Consider the following 15,310-nt stretch of genomic DNA (forward strand, 5'->3'; position numbering starts at 1 on the left):
AGGCCCCAAATAGCTGTTTAACCACCACAATGGCAGCGAATTTCCGCTCGACATTATCCCGTTTCTTTTCCCTGAACGAATGGATTGCAGCCAGCTAGGCAGGAAGGCATCTCCCGTCCAATTAGGGGGGAAGCCACGTAACCGAATCTTGTTACGATCGCGTCATCTCCCACGGAAATTGGGCCAGTAGGGTCTGGCCGATTGCGGCTGGCATGGCAGTCAGTCAGTCAGTGAGTCAGTCATTCAGTGGTCAGTGGAAGTCGGCGGTGGAGCAAAAGCAATACCAAAGAAGGCAGAAATTGCACGCCATTCGGTGCAATTATGCATCGCACTATGTGTGTGTGTGTGGAAAGGATGGGTTGCTTGCGAACGGTAGTAGTTTTCTTTTGGATTCACCTTTTTCCATGCTTCAATTCTATTTAGTCATGCAATGATCGTATGCTGCATTGATTTGAGGCGTGTTGTATTTCAATTGGATCTATCGCTTTTTTAAGATATTGTTTCAAAGCAAACTTCATGTGGATTGTTCTGAAGTGATGGTCCACCGTTTAACGTTGAGTGTTTTCCCACTTCAAAGCTGAGTGGAGTCAGATTTGTTTGCTCTTTCATTAACAAGAACCGACAAACGAGATGGACGCCAGAAGCAACCGACGACTCCAGTCAAGATTTTCCCAACACTAATAGAAGGTATACATCTCGTTCAGATATTATGCAAACCTTCCTGCCTCGACCAATCTATGTGTTTATGCAAATTTGCCACCAACCATAAGCATAGTAATCATATTTTCTTGAGCACACCACTCACGAGCCATTGCTGCTAAAGTTGCTGTTGTCGTTGTTGCGACGGTGTAATCTAATGTGGGAAAAATGCAAATAGGCTCAACGGAATCATCAATTTGTAGTGTTTTGTAACGTGTACTTATAGGTGTCCTGCAAGGGTCAACGTGAAAGAATTCCATCCTCGATGGCTGCTTGCTTTAGCTTTTATCTTGGCCCAGTCCAAATTTCGATCGGATTGTTTGATTTCCTTGTTGAGACTCTGTCGTCATGAGCCCCTTGGTTAGATGTGATGTCCTGATGGGTTCCAATCCAGCACTTGCTTGCAGGTTTCGATTCCACCCCTTCATGGTGTTAGCTCCACATACGGGGTGCGTGACGAATTTTTGCAGTAAATTTCAAATAGTAATTTCTCATGCTTGTGCATCATGATTTAGATATATTTGGCAGCACTGGATAGCTTATACTGTTAGGTGTAAGATTTAAACAAACAATGTTGAGTAAACGTAAAGATGTCGAAACAAGAGAGCAATCTGTCAGCCGTTGTCGCTTTGTTGCGCGCCGGAGTATGCATGAAAGAAATAATTCGGTCGGTAAATGTGTCTGAAAGAACAGTGTATAATATTAAAAAAGGCTTGGGAAAGTGATAAGACGGAGCACCTGCTCATACTGCTAATAAAGCACAGAAATGGCTTACGGAAAATATTTCGTAAATTTGGGAGGAAGAAATTTGGCCCCCAAGCAGTCCCGATATCAATCCGTTGGATTATTTTGCATAGGGCGTCGTCTAACGGGATACCAATAGAACCCCTCACACCACACTTAAGTCACTAAAAGCTAAAATCAAGGCAGTGATGACATCTATGGATCGAAACATTTTAAAACGTGCATACTGCAGTTTCCGGAAGCGTCTAACTACAGTCGTCGAAATGGAAGGGATTTTTTTTTTGAATAAATTTACTTACAACTTCCATGTGTAGCGAAAGAAAATAAATCGCACAAAATTCATTGCTAGAATAACTAACTGATGTATTTTTTCTCAAATATGCCATTTACTGCAAAAATTCGTCACGCACCCTGTAAGTTCTCGAATTTAAATTGATATCGGATCGGATGAAGCACAGCATTCGATATTCAGTTGCGAGGCCACCAGGCACGAATGATATACCGCAGGCGACGGTTGATCAATACCTGCAGATTCTGGGAGTTCTCCATTGATATTCACCATGTTTCGCTGATCTTTAACAGCCCAGATTTCACATTCAAGTTGAAAATTTGGATTTTGGTGCTGTAGTTGACACCTGTTTTGCTTTGCCTGTCAAAAATTCAATTCTTAACTACAGCGTCAGCTCCATATTTGATGCGTTTCTAATGATGACACAGTCTTCTATTTTTGATCGCATCTCGATTTTGTAAATATAGTTTTTAAAACTTTGTTACACCATCATCTTTAGAGCACTGGAACTAAAATTTGCAGAAGTAACGTTTCAAAAATAATGATTGAAATCAGTGATGGCGCAATCATTAGCTCTCATACACGCTCCATATCACGCGTGATATTGATACAAAATATCATGCTTGATATTGATTCTACAAGCTCCTTTTTATATTGTGAGACTATTCACAGCGTGTAAAGTTGAAGCTGAGGTTTTAAGGGAGGCAAAAATGATTCCGTTGAACTTTGTTTTATTAGAAAGAGAAGGTATAACAATGCTATCTCTTTTATCTCTTCACGATTGGCAGACACGAAGTGACTACTGCCAGCCGTTATGGAAGCTTCGGTTGCGTTCAGGTGTAAAGCAAAAATCATGAAACTCAATCTCACCACAGTTTGGTGAGATTCGCAGCTGGTGAGTTTTGTTTGCTTGATATTTCGAGCTGCGATATCACAGCTTGCAATATCAATTGCAGTTGTTAATTTTTGTCTACGAAAATCAAGCGTGATCTTATTCTATGGTGAGATTAGATTTTTTGATAATTTCCCAACACTGATTGAAATAGTCAAACATCATTGACTGCGTCGACTTAGGAACCGTTTTGAATATAGTGCCTCCACGGTAAACTCTAGATGCGACTAGCTGCAGATGAAAACTATGCTGATCTACTTTGAATTGCCCTGAAACGGTCCAGATTGAACACAAGTAACCACCGGAAAACGGTTCAAAGTTTAAAAAAAGTCCATTTTCTTTCTTTAATTGTAATAGGAAAGCCAAATTACTTAATGATTCTGACTGAACTTCATTTGCATTGTCATCAGAAGTGCTTCAAATTTCTTTCTCAATCACAATCGCTAAACATGAGAACAAAATATGATTTATATGCATGGAACTATTTAGATTGGACGTATGAAGTATTCGAAATTGCCAAAATGGCTGATTCGGTCATTTCCTTGATATCCTGAACCGGTGCCTTCGAGAAAGTTTTTGTAGATTTTTAGGCCAGGTTATTTACTTACAATCATGTACTTTTTAGATATTTTAGATGTACTAGCATAGTGTTTGAAAAAAATGTAGAACAATTTATTTGCAGATACTTTACTGCAGATACATAACAACGGATTTCAACATTTTATTTTGAAAAATATTTCGATATTTTTATTAAAAATTAAAAATGTGAATTTATGCTGTAAGTTTCGCGTTCTTTTTTTGGAATATTATTTTTTTTTTAATATCTTTATTAAGGAGACTTTCAGCCGTTGGCTGGCTCGTCTCCGCAATGGAATATTCTTAAATCACTCCTGGGTTTCGCCAAAAATCCTATTTTAATAAAAGGGAAACCGACTTGGAATTCCTCTGCATCCCTCTTAGGATTCAATGGAATTTCTATTGGGATTCATAAGTCAGGGTTTGACTGTAATTATGACTTTTGCGGGATTCAGCCAATCACATTGACATCATCCTCAGGGAACCGTTGGATGAAGAACAAGACTTTTGACGTAGGACTACGTCTTTGATTTCTATATGGGGGTACACTTTGTGAAAACCGAAAATGGAACATGTAACAAATTAAGAAAGATTTTGAACGTTAATAACTCAGCTGCCTCTGGTTCAATTTAAATAATTTTATCACCAATCGATCAGAAATATGGCTACGTATTGATAATAATGTTGATTTTCAACAAGAAATTATTGAAAAATTGATAAATGTCGAGCATTGTCCAATAGCGTCGAATTAACTAATAAATCCACCAATTACCTACATGCACATGCTGCTTCCCCAGCACAGTCGTCAGAGAGTAGTAAGTAGACGAAACAAGTCGAAGTGGCATTCGCCTTTGATCCTCGGGCACGTGCGAATAGGGAGGATGGAATTGCGTAATATTTTGCACACTCGCCGTGTACGCAAAAGGAAAAGAGCCAGTGTCGCTACTTGATAGCAAACTACTCATAATGGGAGAAGTCTTTGTAGCTTTTATACCACTTGGTTGCACATCATTCTGCTTTAACCTGAAAAGATATAAAAGAGCGCTGCTGTATGGCATTAGCTCATTTTCGCTTCGGACGGCATGGTGAACAGCAGCAGCAGTAGGAAAATGGTGGCTAGTCCACTCCTTCACACCTAACAAGCAACAATTGACTGGTCGTGGCAAAGGAGGAAAAGGTATGGTAAAGGAGGCGCCAAGCGTCATCGCAAAGTTCTTCGAGATAACCGCCATCGGTCGTCTGGCTCGCCGTGCTGGTGTCAAACGTATCTCCGGTCTGATCTACAAGGTGTGCGTAAGCGGCCATGAATGTCCCTGAATGAATGAGTTCCTGCACTTTTGGCGATTATGAGTGAACTAAACTCAAATTTGGGTCGTTCTCATTTGCCGTGTACGCAAAAGGAAAAGAGCCAGTGTCGCTACTTGATAGCAAACTACTCATGATGGGAGGAGTCTTTGTAGCTTTTATACCACTTGGTTGCACATCATTCTGCTTTAAACTGAAAAGATATAAAAGAGCGCTACTGTATGGCATCAGCTCATTTTCGCATCGGATGGCGTGGTGAACAGCAATAGCAGCAGTAGGAAGGTGGTGGCTAGTCCACTCCTTCACACCTAACAAGCAATAATTGACTGGTCGTGGCAAAGGAGTAAAAGATCTGGTAAAGGAGGCGCCAAGCGTCATCGCAAAGTGGTGGTGTCAAACGTATCTTTGGTCTGATCTACGAGATGTGCTGAAGGTGTTCCTGGAAAATGAGGTCCGTGATGCTGTCACCTACACTAAACACGCCAAGCGTAAGTGGCCATGGATGTCCTCTTCAATAAAATGGCCCTTTTCAGGGCCATCAAGCTTACATCAATAAAGAGTTGGAATAGAATTTATCTGTGCTTGTTTGTCCATATTCAGAACCACAAGCCCCCAACGACCACACAAAATGCTCTCCAGAGTTGTAATCTTGTAACCAAACTTGGAAGCAGGGGTGCAAGTGATTTTGATTGATTCTCTTAATCAACTTTTCATTTGAAAAAAAAATACTACAAATTTGGTACGCCTACAATTCAAAAACAGAAAGAGTTGAGATAATAGATAATTGATCAATTAAAAGAACTAAATGCTCTTCACATTTATTCCGTCCACTAGTGGTCCTACGTCAAGCTTCCGTTCGTGCCCCTAGGCACAGACCCTTCTACTTTTTTAACCCTCAGGGAAAAATCAGGCATCAAGCGTCGGACAAAAATTATCTATTTGTTCTAATCATTTAAAGACTGATTAGCTAAATATCGCTAAAAATCATGATTGAGATTCATATTCCGACAGCTTCCTTTATGGTGCTGGTAATGGATGAGCCTTTAATTCGTGAAAAATCTGCTTTTAAAATCGTTACCGTTTGCCCAAATTATCACGTCGATCAAGAAATGTCCCATCTATTATCTCTATCTAATCTAATCTCTAATCTAACACCAACGCAACCAGTTCTTGAAAGCCTCCTGGAAAATGATGGATATACCTCCATATTTTTTTTTTCTTATTTGATAGGGGAAATGGATGTAATGTCGGTCTAAATGCTCCTAATTTGGGCCCATACATAAATTTAGCAAACGACTAAATTTTCAATAGCGACCAAAAATATCCATTGGTACCGTTCTAATGACGCGTTCATCTAGATAAAATTGATAAATAGCAGATTTTTAGCGATGGGCCCACTTTTAGATGCATAGGCCAACATTTGAGCCATTTCCTCCATATGTTTAACATCCAAGTTGCTTCACACATACCAAAACGGCCAACTGTGAAGCATTTAAGGGGCAAGATGATTCAGGAAACATCGATTTAAACCCGATTCTCAAAAATCCAACAGATGCATGAAACGTGAACATCTTGTACCGTACATTTTTGATAAATATATGATTGGAAGAAACTAGAAAGGGTAAGTGATGCTCCATTTTCCTCTGGCGGTTGGGACATGAACACTTACTCTTGTCCTAGGCTTTTTTGGCTTATGGTTATAGCGCCATTACTCGCTTTCTGAAAAGAGAAGGGGAAAGGAAAAGGAGAAGGACACGGGAAAAAGATTATCCTACTATATGAAAATAAACAATATTTTATATTTGAGATATCTATATAGGGGAAATGGATGTAATGTCGGCCTAAATGCCCCTCATTTGGGCCCATACATGAATTCAGCAATCGACTAAATTTTCAATAGCGACCAAAAATATCCATTGGTACCGTCCCAATGACGCGTTCATCTAGATAAAATTGATAAATAGCAGATTTTAAGCGATGGGCTCAATTTTAGATCTATAGGCCAACATAAGAGCAATTTACCCTATATAAAATGAATTTCTGTCTGTCTATTCTTGTTTTTTGTTAATTCGTTTATTTGTACAGGCTCAGTCCAATAAAAATAAAAGAATCTTAAAACTAGAGTTAAGGAGGTTTAACCGATTACTCGCGGTCGTCTCGAGGTTAGGGAGTTTTACAATTTAAGGATGGGGAAAGGTTGAGAGGATTACGAATTTCATTTGTTTGAATATAGTAACTATTTCTAAAACACTTACTTAAATCTTTATGTCTGTCTGTCTGAACCTTATAGATTCGGAAACTACTGAACCGATCGGCGTAAAAATTTGTATGCAGGGGTTTTTGTGGTCGGGTAAGGTTCTTATTGTGGTGTATACCACCCTTAACACTATAAGCTACAGTGGTAGCGCTCGAAGAATAATGATTGTTTATACACCCTATTCAAAATCCCGTACTGGCTTAGGCTATTACAAATAAACACTGCGAGTTGGACTCGTCCTCTTTACTGCACAAGCTGCAGACCACATAAGTGTTTCGTTGTTTTACTCCAGAAATCAATATATACACTTGGATCATTATAGACACTTAGTTACAATATATAAAACTTATGATGGTTCGAGACCCCTCCTTTCTCTGTGGGGGCTTCCAAACAAATTAAACAGAAAAAATAGCATGCTTTTTTTAATCGGCGCATGAACTCAAGCTAATATTAAATTCCAAACAAGGCCGGGCACACTCAGCTAGTACAATATAAAAATTCATAATGGGGGCGGTCACTAGCCAAGTCTTGTCACTATTAACAAGGCATAAAAAGAAACAAGGACTAAACTGTGTTTTTTTTTTTGATTGCTGAAAAATCTTGTTTTTCTAGTTAGAAGTTATCAGGTGGTAGATCTTATGCCAGTAACGCACCACTAACAGGTGATCTACCACCGTTACTGGTTAAGATATGTCCCATCTGTTATCTTGAAATTGAAACCTGAAAAACTTGTCCTGTAAATACAGTACTTGCTATTTATCGTAGTTATCGAGTTCTTGGTGTGATGCCAAGCAAGATATACAGAACTGGACATACACAATAATGAACCGAAATTTTTTGTCACTCCATGAAAGTTCAAAAAGCTGTTACTTTTCAGTTTTTGCATCAACATTTCTAAAATTTTGGCTGCTGGTTGATGAGGAATTCATGGCTTATAAATATGATTTGTGACTTGATTAGCTTGGTCTGAATGAAGCTAGAGTTATTTTAATAAATTGGTTCTTATCAGATCACCATTTTGAAATCTGTTATTTCTTGAACTACAATGAATCAAATTAGCTTAAAAAAATATAATATAATTATAATTATTGTACTTTTTAGATTCTACTGCGGCCACTTCAAACAATTTCAAGTGTAATTTCACAAAATGTACTTTCAACTACATGCACTAACTAGCTTTTCGGGTCTTTGTGCATAGAGTTCAACAAATTTCTTATAATGTACGAAAACAATTCAATAATTATTAGTTAGTCGAAAACCAAGCTCCTTTTCATTAAAGCCCTTTAGTAAAAGTATGGACGTCTGTCAAAAGTTGTTCCAATCGAACCGTCAAAATTCACCGATTTGCTCGATTGGAACAACTTTTTTTCAATTTTGTGGTGACAGTCGTCCAAACTTTTACTGTAGGGCTTTACTTTTCATCCGTTTGACGTTTCTGCTGGAGTTCCTTAGCAATGGGCGTTCCCGTTACGGTCTTTCGGTAGTTCACCCAACTCCACAGCTGCTGCATCGACAGCGGCTTAATTTTAAAATTAGCCACTTGTTGTAACTTTTATGGTGGTGAACGGATTTTAGTAAATTTTTAGTTGTTTAAATGAATTATGTTTTGACTTAATTTTATGTGAGTTAGAGCTAAATTAGTTTATTGTACATACATCAAGAAACAATAATTTTACAATGAAAGCCTCATAAGAATCATAAGAATCGATTAACTAAAATTGCTCTTATTTGCTCTTTCATAAAGGCTTGACTGACTAAGATACAAATTAACCAAACAATTCCCAATACTTTATCAAACAGCAGCTGAAATTTCAGGAATATAAATGCCAAATCTTAAAAGTAACAGCTCTTTAAATGTTCATGGAAAGTCAAAAATATCACGGTGTATTATTTTTTCCAGTAATATTTTCGCACATGCCAGAAAATTTAAAAATCGACTTATTTGAAAGCAGTAACAGCCTTAGAACATTACTAACAAGCTACACTAATGAATTAAAGCTCTAAAAAGCATCAAGAAGCTCCATATTTAACTTTTATGACCAGTGGGAAAATATAACTGTGTACTTATTTTTAGCGCAGGAGTCTAATCAAGTGTGAAATCCGATAAACTGCAGCCTGCTAAATCCAAACGTGTCATTCATTTTTTTTTTCGTTTCGATCGATTATTTAATTAGTCACATCCGTTTCGTCCATTTGAACATTTTTGCTAAAGTCAGGAAACTTCTATTTGGTTTAGATCCAGAGTTATCACTATATAAACTTCATGTGTACTCTGGCACCACCCAGGGAAATAAATTTCCCATTAAACTGTTCACCGCTGAACGGTTCTTGCCAATTTGAACAACTTTGCTGAAGAAAGGAAACTTCAATCTGGTCTCGATCCTGCGTTATCGCAAGAAGTACTCCATTTGTACTCTGGCACCACCTAGTGAGCCAATTCCCAACCAAATTGGTCACTACTTAACGGGTCACGCCCATTTGAACAACTTTGCTGAAGACAGGAAGCTTCAATTTGGCCTCGATTCCTAGTTATCACATGGAGAACTATAATTGTACTCTGGAACTATACCTTGTGAATCAATTCCCTACTAAACTGTTCACTACTAACGAGACGTTCATTTGAAAAACATTGCTGAAGAAAGAAAACTTCTATCTGGTATCGATCCTGAGTTATCACTAGAAGAATTTTATTTGTACTGTGGCGCCACCTAGCTAAACTGTACTCAACTGAACGGGTATAGTATAGTTGAACAACATCGCTGTAGATAGGAAACCGCTATCTGGTCTCGATCCTGAGTTATTAATGCAAGAACTTTGTTTGTACTCTGACACCGCACAGTGAATCAATTCCCAACTAAACAGGTTCACTACTGAACGGGTCTCGTCCATTTGAACAACTTTGCTGAAGACAGAAAGCTTCTATCTGGTCTCAATTCTGAGTTACCAATGGAAGAACATTATTTGAACTCTTGTGCCACCTAGCGAATCAGTTCTAAGCAAAACAGTTCCTCGCCAGACAAGTATTGTTCAGCTGAACAACTTTGCTGAAGACTGAATCGTTCTATCTGGTATAGTTTAAGAACTTTAACTGAAATTGTTCGCCGTGCACTCAGCACACGACGCGACTGCTCGTGTAACTTTTTTTTTAAAGCGACTGCTGGAAGGTTAAACATAAATTGTTCCCTCAAAAGCCCTGTCGGAACCTGCTTCAGATGGTTCAGAAATTCAAAGAAGATAACTGGACTTCAAAAAAAACTCAGAGAAGCACAGGGAACTTATTGTAGTTTCAATAATCTCAGAAAGACTCTGGAAACACCTCAGAGAGATTTTTCTGAACTTCTGAGAACTCTAGAAAATACGTTTTTTTCCTTGATATGTTTTCCGTCGATGTTGTTTTCCGTACTGAGTACCAATGCTACCGACGCCAGGAAGGCAGCTCTTACACCTGGCCCCTATCTAACGACCCATCAACTCACGGACCGGGGACTAACGGATTTACTTCCCTGCCGACTGCGATTGAACCCAGGCCCTTTGGAGTAAAAGGCAGTCACGTAGTGGTACACCACGGCACCGTTCCAGAAAATATATATGGAGATGTTCTAGGGAACGGAAGCTTGGGATAATTTTTTTTTTTTAGTTTGGATAGAACTTTCGAGAACTTAATTAAGCTTGGTGAATCTAGAATATGCTATGGAAACCTTTATTAATAGCAGGGAAGCTTAGAGAAAGTCAAGAAAATTCTTGAAAATCACAGGAACCTTTAAAAAGATAGTTAGTTCTATGTTACAACTATACATGTACTTTGATTGTCTGCTTGACTCCCAGGAATCCCATATTTCATTCGAAACACTGTTCTGCTCCTTGAAAGATAAAAATTTTTACTTTTCAATTTCGTTCCATTCTCGGACCCCGTTTTCAAACTTCGTCCAACTTTCCGTGAAGCAAGAAACCTGTTGAATCTCTCTTGTTGTGTACAGAAGCATCAAGTCCACAGGCGTCCCCCTTGCGGTGAACCATAAAGTATGGAGAGTAAACAGAACTCAGCTCTTCTCCGCTTATCCTTCGATACCCCGTGCAAATTTCCCGCGGGGGAGTTGTTTTCTTCGAAATTCAATTTACTCCGCACCGACCGCTAGCTTGTAGATATGGGTCGTCCACAGCGACTAGGCACCATCCATCATAATGTAGTGCATCCGTAACACCAGTCGGTTTTGCTGCGGTCCTGTGCCATGCTCTATCATATATAGGAGTAATTGTAGCAAAATTGGGCCGGGAGGAAGGCGGGCGAGCTTGGGGTTGATGCAGCAGTAACCCATTAATAACAACAATTTCGCGTGTAGCGCGCTGTCCGTACGTTGAGGGAACGAGCACGGGGAGTGGGTTATTATTGTTGCTCAAGGACTATACCGTCGTCGTCGTCGTCGTTTCTCGTATCCGGTTCAGGAGGTCGAACGTAGCGAACGTAGAATGTTGACGCTCTTGAGTGGTTTCTGCGGTTGGGGATCGAAAAGTGTGTATGCCAGGCATTGCTTTTTTTTTTGTTTGAATGAGATCTATACTATATAGATGAAAAGAGGTGTGTTCGAACTCAGTGCTTTTGCCAGCTAGAAGAAATGTGTAAAGATAAAAAGACATTGGTAAAACGTTATGCAACTTTCTAACGGACTTTAAGATTGTGCGTTCTTCAAGGCGGATTTGCAGCAGTTGATTGCAAAACCGTTGAAGGCTTTCGAATTTATTATCATAAATACATTAAGTTCTAAACGCTGGGATATGCTAAGTAGCAGTCACTACACAAACAAAAGTGTTTTGACTCAAGGACAGCTGTCAGTCCAACATGCGAATGACAACGTATCATTTCCATCGGTCACTCACAAACAGCGGCCGTGATCAACGGTGTCCAGGCTAGGCAGGTGGACCAAACCGACGACGGCTAGATCGTCTATTCCTAATCAACGCTACACACGGCCATTCATCGTCGGTCGTCATACACCATTAGGAATCCTCTCGCGCGTCCATTCGGAACGGACATTCACCACACAACAATGGTGATCTCTGCGTGCGTCTGGACGGTGGCCACTTCCACCAAGGTCGCATTCCTTCTACTCATGCTCTGACATTTAGCGTCCATCGTCCGAGCCGAAAACCGAAAAGAAAACCCCCCCATCGAAAGAGATGATCTTGAGATATTAGAGGAACTACTCTTGGAGGTTCGATCATGTGTGTATGAGTGTGAAACGAAGCATTTCCTTTCACTTCGCTTGGCTTCTCAAGGGATCTTTCCTCGAAATAGGTAAAACTGGCAGACTCACCTTCACCTTCACCGCGATTCGTGCTCGCGAAACGCGAATCCACGCTGATTGTTGGACACCGAAGACGGTAGTAGCCCTTTCAAACTGCGCTAAAAATAAACCCAGGAACTAAGGCAGACGTGCGTGTTCGTTACTTGTGCCGCATTTTTTCTCCTCGGTTGGTGAATGCAAATAATAAAAAAAAAAACAAAACTCGAATGTGCGGGAGCCATCGCAAGCACAGCACAATTGAACTGCTACAGGAAGGAGACCAATTATATCAATTACTACTGCTTGGTTGTGGTTCAATTTCTAGGAACTTGTTAGCGTCGTCTGGCCGGCGCTGCTTTTTTGTGGTTTTGCCGTACATATCGATCTACTTTTCCGCGTCGCACGTGTTTTTTTTTGTCCATTTTCGCCAAGAATATTTAATCCTCCAATGACAATGCTAGGCGATGACTGGCAACTGGTATGTGAAGTATACACGACAGGTTACATAACCTTTAATCGATGTGTCGTGAAATACCGTTGCACACTTCTTCGCGATGCAATCGATGCCACGACACCACAGCTGTTGAGCAGCGGCTAGCCTCAAGTTTCGATTTCAATCGATTCATCCGAGCCAACCGACAATCATCAATCATCGATGGCTTGGCTGGTATTGTTGAAACCAGGGTATCGAAAATCATAATAATATTTACAATAGCGGTGGAAGGATGAAGTTTTAGTCAGGGAAAGTCATTGGAATTCACGAAATGGTTTTGGAACTCATATGGGTTGGAAATTTTCTCATCAAACCTGGACATTGAATATCATTATGCTTACCAATCAATATACTTCGAATGTATTCTGACTGACCACTGAACCGGGAAGACCGGGGGAGTAGGGAAACAACCAGGAAAATCCGGAATTAATCGACAATCGGATACTTTCCGAAGTTTTGTTTTGTTCAGTTCTTTCCGGCATTATTTAGTTTTTACGGAAGCGATTACAAAAATTCTGGAAAGATTAAGTATTTTCCAAAGGGATTCAGAAATTTTCTTAAGTCATGCAATACTATCCGAAGAATTTCAGAGATTTTCTGAAGTGATTCTTTACTTTCAAAATTGATTTCAAACTGTTTAAAAGTGATTCAATTCTTTCTGAAGTGATTCAGTACCTTCGGAAGTGATTACAATTATAGTACTTATTGGAGTGATTTCAAACATTTCTGAAGTGATTCAGTACTTTCTGAAATGATTCAGCGATTTCCGAAGTGTTTATAAACATTCTGAAGCGATTCAGTACTTCCAAAGTGATTCCGAATGTTCCTGAAATGATTCCTAACTGATTCAATTATTTTCGAACGATTGGACGGGACGATTCAGTACTTTCCAATATGAATCCAAAATTTTCTGAAGGGATTCAATATTATCCGAAGAGATTCCGAGCTTAAAGTGATTCAATACTTTCCAAAGTGGTTCAGTGCTTTCTGAAATAACTTAGTACTTCCCGAAATGATCATGAACTTTTTCAAAGTGATTCTGAACATTCCTGAAGATATTCAGTATTTTTCGAAGTGATTCCGAACATTTCTGAAGTGATTCAGTGCATTCCTAAGTGATTAAATTATTTTCAAAGTGAACTTTCCGCAATCATTTAGTACTTTCCAAAGTAATTTCGATTATTTATTAAGTGTTTCCGGTCTTTTCTGAAGTTAATCAGTACATTGTTAAGTGACTCTTAACATTTCTGAAGAGATTCAGTACTTTCTGAAGTGATTTCGAACTTGTCATAACCAGTGCTCTCTTAAATGATTCAGTACTTTCCGAAGTGATTCCTAATTTTTATGAAGTGATTCCGTACTTTTCGAAGTGATTCCTAGCTATTCTCATGTGATTCAGTACTTTCCAAAGTGATGTCGATCTTTTTTATATGATTCCAAACTTATCTCCCATATCTCACCGTGAAAGAATTTTGAAAGCATCATCATGTCAAAAATTTTATCTCTAGCACCAATTTTTGTCCGCCAATCAGGATTTCCACCGTTAGTGGTTAAGCTCAGTGGTATTATTATACTTTTTTTTTTCCCCCGATCAGGGGCCACTTCAATTTCACCACTTTTGATTGATTGTTTTCGTAACATGTTTATCAGGGGCGCAAAACATTTAAAATTTTACGAATTTGATAATTTTTCTCTGAACTTGTTTACCGCTTGTCATTGGGGCGCTTGTCATTTTAAATTTCCTGATTTTTAAATTTACCGAACATGTATATCAGTCGCTAGTTATTTCAAATTTAATATTTTTTAAACTTTTCTTCGAACTTGTTAATTGGAGGCGCAAGTGTTCGAGGGGACTGACTTGACTTGACTTAATATTTAACATTTGCGGTGAGATTTTGCTCTCATTGGATTGCGGTATTTTACCTATTTTGTAAAAAAAATTTCGGTTTGCAGCAAAGTAGTCGCCGACTAGCCGCGACTACCCACAACCACCCACAGGTACCGTACCTTATTATGTTAATAAAAATCTTAAGTTTTAGTCCGATACCTCGAATATTACTCTTAGAATCGTGCATATTTCTTCATGCCCATAAATTTTATCTTTTCCATAGTACAGACTACCAAAACTTAAGGTACCAAACGCTGTGATATCCTTATTCTCGCTACCACTTCGAAACATTAAGTGCACAAAAAGCAGCTTCGACGACACGTAAAGGGCAAACACGAAATTATTGCGACACCGAAAATGTCATGCCAATTTTCTTATAATGTTTAGAATCAAACCAACATTTTAGGGTAGTTTTATACATATATTTACTTCAAAAATCAAAAGAAAAGTTAATCGATGGAGCCTTGAGTGTAAAATTGAACGCATTTTCGCTTGATGCCCTCCATCAAAGTCTTTACAGTGTCATCCGGTACCAGTTTCTCAGTTTTTTTTTTCATTTTCTTAACATGTCCTTCTGGTCTTTGACTGTCTTCTTGCTCTTCCGAAGTTCCCGCTTCATTATTGCCCAGTACTGCTCCACCGGGCGCAGCTCCGGACAGTTTGGCGGATTCATGTCCTTTGGAACAAAATGGACAGAATTGGCCTCATACCACTCCAGGATACTTTTAGAATAGTGGCATGATGCCAAATCTGGCCAAAATAGCGGAGCTTCGTCGTGCTGCTGCAAGAACGGCAAAAGGCGCTTCTCGAGGCACTCAGATTTGTAGATCTCGCCATTTACTGTGCGCTTTGTCACGAAAGGCTCACTCCTCAGTCCGCAAGAGC

At 39.2% G+C, this 15,310-nt stretch overlaps 1 protein-coding gene across 3 annotated transcripts in view; it reads left to right on the plus strand.

The window, feature by feature from the left end:
* The window catches only part of LOC135700319 (terminal nucleotidyltransferase 5C), a 234,350-nt gene that overhangs the window by 183,112 nt on the left and 35,928 nt on the right, over positions 1 to 15,310 (plus strand). The window lies entirely within an intron of this gene.

The sequence above is a fragment of the Ochlerotatus camptorhynchus genome, unplaced genomic scaffold (assembly GCF_037179485.1).
Source record: "Ochlerotatus camptorhynchus isolate MF236.1 unplaced genomic scaffold, CSIRO-AGI_Acam_v1.1 ptg000132l, whole genome shotgun sequence".
Lineage (NCBI taxonomy): Eukaryota > Metazoa > Arthropoda > Insecta > Diptera > Culicidae > Ochlerotatus > Ochlerotatus camptorhynchus.